Source organism: Diabrotica undecimpunctata, chromosome 5 (genome assembly GCF_040954645.1).
Source record: "Diabrotica undecimpunctata isolate CICGRU chromosome 5, icDiaUnde3, whole genome shotgun sequence".
NCBI classification, from domain to species: domain Eukaryota; kingdom Metazoa; phylum Arthropoda; class Insecta; order Coleoptera; family Chrysomelidae; genus Diabrotica; species Diabrotica undecimpunctata.
In genome coordinates this window covers 34,663,696-34,669,783 of record NC_092807.1, presented here as the reverse complement: position 1 = coordinate 34,669,783, position 6,088 = coordinate 34,663,696, and positions in this window count along the sequence as shown.

Here is a 6,088-nt window from a genome sequence, read left to right as displayed (position 1 = left end):
AAGAACATCCTTTTTTGTTTCGAGGACATTTCCCAAAATTTTAAAAATATTTCTTTTCTTAAGTTTTCTGATATTGTTTGGCAAAAGCGAGTCGGCGCGGTAGCGCAAAACTTCGAGACACAGGCTGGCTACATTTTACTTTCAGGGCGTAGAATATCATGTTTCACAATGTTTTGTAGCCTTCTATAACCAGTATATTCCCTTTCTAACATTCTTGACTGTTTTGTCCTGTTTTTATCCCAGTTCTCCGGATTCGCAACTTTGCGCCTTTTCATTAATCGGACTTCTTGATCTTCTAAATCTTCGATGTTTTCTTTGAGCCTCTCACTTTATAAGTTAATATCTTCGGGTTCTTGTACATTTTTTGACCGCCCAGCTCTGCATCATTAGCTTCTTCTGATCCTTTATCTTATAAGTGTTCATTGTTGATTTCTATCTCGTGTTGTTCGTTGTCTAAATTTTCATTGTCAGTTTTTCTTTTGGATCCTTGATCTTTAATTTTATAATGGGGTTTTTCTTCAAAAACTTCGCCAAGATTTTGGTCGAATTACTACCAACACGCTTTGCCATTCAACCTACACTGTGGGATAAGATGAGTTGGAAGTAAGCAAACAACGCGAGCGGGTTAGGACTTGTTAGAAATCGCGGGAATGACCACCTTACTATTTTATTTAGGTTACGAGAATTTAACAGTATATAGGGTTTATGCACGGTTGGTTGCCTTTGACACAAAAATATGAATTTTCAATTTTTTGTGGGTTACGATCTGTCAGCATTAGGCTATCGATATTCCTACTTACTCAGAAAATGTTATTTTGGGGTATTTTTCGAAATTAGTAAATACATTATTACATATACATACTCTACAATGTGGTCCAAATATTCGATGCTACGTGCTTGAAATGCTTGAAATTAAAGAAAATGTAAATATTTAATACCAAAAATGAAATGCTTTCTTGAAAAGACTAAACTAGGGACATAAGGTAAGCTGACAAGGCAACAAAACTTCTTCAGAGAGGAAGTAAATAGATTTTTACTGGAAGTCCTTGATGAAAACTATTTATTAATAAAAGTACGATATTTCCAAAAATAAAATAATTATATTAAAAAAATTACGGCAAATATTGTATAAGAAATAAGCTGTATTCATAATTCCGGAAAGTTGACATATGACTCCTTGTAGCTCAATGAGTTGGTGCGGTGCTTACTGTTAAATATTGCATTGTAGGTACAAGTTTGAGTACCAGCGTCGCCAAATATTTTTTAATTTTTGTTTTGTTTTGTAGGTTCTCCTTATTTTCGGAATTTCAGGAGTATGCAGATGTGATATACAAGCTATACGCTCCCGAAGAAGCTGAAGCTGTCTTCACATAAAGATCCTTTTTATGTGGGATATCATCCCACATAAATGGAGAGAAGCTCAGTCATTTGAGATTTGGAGATGACATCGTCCTTATAGCCGATCGTATGGATCATCAGTGAGGGTAGCCAGATATGGTGAAAATTTTACCGACCGATTGCCGGTATAAGCAATCTCACACTTACTAATCAACGGCTCTGGGCGGAAGAATTGGTAGGTGGTAGGGCACCCTTTTGTCCTGGGGTTGAGAAATCGATCTCGAAGATGGAGGAACCAATATACTGGTCAACAGCATAAGGATGTAGAAGGCAAGGGGAAACCACTACATTAAAGATCCCCATGGATATCCCTAGTAAAATCATCATGGTTTTAGAAACTAATAACGGCGTTACTGATCATGGCCCTCGGAAGCCAAGATCCGGCAGGGGAGAAGAAGACAAGGACTCTCAGGTCGTTAATCAGCGAATTCCTAGTCAAAAGAACGCAGATGAAAAAATAAGACTGTCCAACACTAGAATAGGAACATGGAATGTTCAGAGCATGTTTCAGCCTGGTAAAATGCACAATGTTATTCAAGAAATGAACAGGTTGAATATCGATGTACTGGGTATCAGTGAAGCTAGGTGGCCCAACTCAGGTTGTTTTTCAACAGACGAAGCCACAATATATTATTCCGGTAGCGAGAATAACCAACACAGACACGGCGTGGCAGTAATAGTTAATAAAAAATCTAATAGAGCGGTGGAATGCTATTTCCCTATCTCAGAAAGAGTAATGGTACTGAAGTTAGTGACATCTCATGCCAAACTAAATTTGATACAAGTTTATGCTCCTACGGCGAATGCCGACGAAGAAGAAGTAGAATTATTTTATCGAGATATCGAAGAGGCACTTAGAACAACGAAAACAAGAGAAATCACGATAATCCTAGGTGATCTCAATGCAAAGATTGGAAAGGGACAAAGCGGAAAGTGTATAGGAAACTATGGTCTGGGAAATCGAAACGAGAGAGGAGACCGTCTGTTACAATTCTGTCAAGAGCAGAACTTTATTATTACAAACACATTTTTTATGTTACCAAACAGACGACTGTATACATGGCGATCGCCCGCAGATACATCGGAGAAAGTAGTCAGGAACCAGATAGACTACATTATGATCAATGAAAGATACCGTAATGCTGTTAAAGCCGTGAAAGCATATCCTGGATCAGACGTGGCCTCAGATCACAATCCACTTATAGCCAAAATTACACTCACCCTTAAAAATATTAAAAGACATCAAAGAATCCCTACAATAGACACAAGAAAACTTAAAGAACCTAAAGTAAAAGAATGCCTCCAACATGAACTGCATGTGAACTGCAACAAATTGAACACAGACACCAACGATATTGACGAGTACTGGAATCGACTAAAAGATTGTCTACTGGAACCCTGTAAAGAAATATTAAAGACTTCCTCAAGGAGAAAAGAGGAATGGATGAATGACGAGATACTCAATATGATGGAACAACGGAGACAATTTAAAAACAAGGATAACAATAAATACAGAGAGATAAACCACGAGATTAGAAAGACGATAAAGCAGGCAAAAGAAAAATACTTTGAAGAGCAATGCAAAGAGATCGAAGACCTTCAAAATAAATATGATCTGTTTAACCTACACAAGAAAGTCAAAGAACTGGCAGGACTAAGAAAACAAAATCCCACCTGTGCAATTCTGGATAGACACGGTACTGCTATAACAGATACAGACGAGAAAATACAAAGATGGGCAGAATATATCGATGAATTGTTCGATGATGAAAGAGGAGATCTGGAGCACATAGAACTTACGTCAGAAGAAATAGGTCCATATATTACAAAAGAAGAAATATTGCACGCATTAAAAACAATGAAGAGCGGGAAAAGCCCTGGACCTGATATGCTTCCTATAGAAATCCTAAAAAGTCTAGATGAGAAGCACATTGATGTTTTAGTGACACTTTTGAACCAAATTTATAGTTCAGGCGTATTACCCAAAGAGTGGTTGACATCTATTTTTATTTGTCTCCCTAAAAAGAAAAACGCAAGAGAATGCAGCGATTACCGCACCATTAGCTTAATGTCTCATACGCTAAAGTTACTACTTAAAGTCATCCATAACCGAATATATCACAAACTGGACATAGACGTTAATAATACACAATTTGGTTTCCGCAAAGGCCTAGGAACACGTGAAGCTCTTTTTTCACTTAATATACTAATACAAAGATGCCTGGACGTCAATCAAGATATATACGCATGTTTTATTGACTATAATAAAGCATTCGATAAAGTACGACATGAACATTTAATGAATGTCCTGAAATCAAAGAAGATTGACTACAACGACCTCAGGATCATATCAAATTTATACTATAAACAGCGAGCAAAAGTACGTGTTAACGAACAGCTGTCAGAAGAAATTGAAATTAGATGTGGAGTAAGACAGGGATGCGTATTGTCGCCAATTCTTTTCAACGCCTACTCCGAAGAGGTCCTGAAAAAAGCTCTTGATGGTGAAACAGCTGGAATAAAGGTAAATGGAGTTCCCATTAACAACATTAGATATGCGGACGACACTGTGATTTTAGCCGTAAACATTGAAGATCTTCAGAGACTGGTGACAAGAATAGCAGAGTATGGAAAAGAGTATGGTCTAACAATGAATGTCAAGAAGACGAAATTTATGAGAATATCGAAAACTCAAAGAAATAACGAGAGTCTTCTAATAAACGAAACCAACGTCGAACAAGTGGACAAATATGCATACCTGGGAACAATGATTAACTCCACAAATGATTACAATCAGGAGATAAAAATAAGAATAGAAAAGGCTAGAGCAAATTTCAACAAAATGAGAAGAGTTCTATGTACCAGGGATTTAAAACTGGAACTAAGAGTTAGGTTGGCGAGGTGCTATGTTTTTTCGACCTTATTTTATGGAATGGAATCTTGGACCTTGAATGCTACATCAATGAAAAAACTGGAATCATTTGAGCTGTGGGTGTACAGAAGAATTCTGAAAATATCATGGACAGAACACGTCACAAACAAAGAGGTTCTGAGAAGGATGAACAAAGAAATGGAAATTTTAAATTCAATAAAAACAAAAAAATTGGAATATCTCGGACATATTACACGTGGAGAGAAATACACCTTGCTCCAACTGATCATGCAGGGAAAGATCCAAGGAAAGAGAAGCATAGGGAGGCGTAGAATGTCATGGCTGCGCAACCTGAGAGAGTGGTACGGATGTACATCAAATGAACTTTTCAGAGCAGCCGTCTCAAAAGTTCGAATAGCTATGATGATTGCCGACCTCCGCCGCGGAGATGGCACTTGAAGAAGAAGATGGATCATGCAATAATAATGTTTGAAAAATTATATCACGCTTCCTTGGACGTCGGACTAAAGATTAATATGAACAAGACGTAAATAATGACATCTGGTAGTAAATAGAAATATAGCTATTGATGGAAGGCATATTGTGCAGACTACATCGTATAAGTACCTAGGACATGAAATTCGGTTGGGCAGAGATATACAGACATGTCAGCTTCCATGTCGCATAGGATTAGCCTGATCAGCGTTTGGTAAATTAAACTATACATTTAAAACGATTTTACTCATATGTCTCAAAAGGAAAATCTTTGACCAACGTGTGTTACCTGTACTCACTTATGGAGCGGAAACAGTAATACTCACAAAAAAGGTAGTTAATAAGATTCGCGTGACTCAGATGGCGCCAGATGTTGGGTGTCTCTCTAAGAGACCGAATACCAAACGAAGAAATACGTCGTAGAACAAAAACAACAGACGGTATCGAAAAAATCGCATTGATAAAATGGAATTGGGCAGGACACGTCGCCAGATTATCAGACAATCGATGGACAAAACGTAGTTTAGAGTGGATACCAAGGCAAGAAGTAATACGAGGCAGAGCATGTCCACCAACTATATGGACTGACGACCTGAAGCGTGTTAGCAATAACTGGATGCAAGGCGTACAAGACAGAGACAGATGGAAAGAGCTGAGGGAGACCTATGCCCAGCAGTTGACGCATACAGGTTTAAAATGATGATGATGATCCCATTCTGGGATTGATTTTACAGTTTCTGGTATGACTTCGCTGTTTTTTTCTCCATTCTTCTTTCTCCTTGATTGTCCCTTCTAAATTTTTAATTTCCATTCTCCTTAAGTCTTCTTCCACTTGTTGTCTTTATCTCAGTTTAGGTCTGCCTCTGGTTCTTTTATCTGATGGTATCTATTCCTTTGGTCTCAGTATTCTTCTGATAATTTTTCTCTCAAAATTTTTCAATTGCTCTTCTTCTATTGCTGTTAATGTAAATGTTTTTCCAGCATATACTACTATTGGTCTTATGGTTGTATTGTAGATTTTCACTTTTGTGTTTCGGCTTATCTTTTATCTCTAAACATTTTTTTATTTCTGTAAAACGTCATATTTCCCGCTTGAATTCTTCTTTTTATATCTACACTTTTATTTCTTCTGTTGACTAGTACTCCCAAATATTTGTTGTTTCAACCTTTTTAAAACCTTGTGCATCTTTTGTCAGTTCTGTCATTTATGTTTCTTGCTTACGTTTATGTATTTTGTTTTATTTTCATTTATTTTCAGTCCACTCAGTGTGGCTTCGTTTTCTATTCTTTGAATATATCTTTTTTTAATATATTTTTATCTGT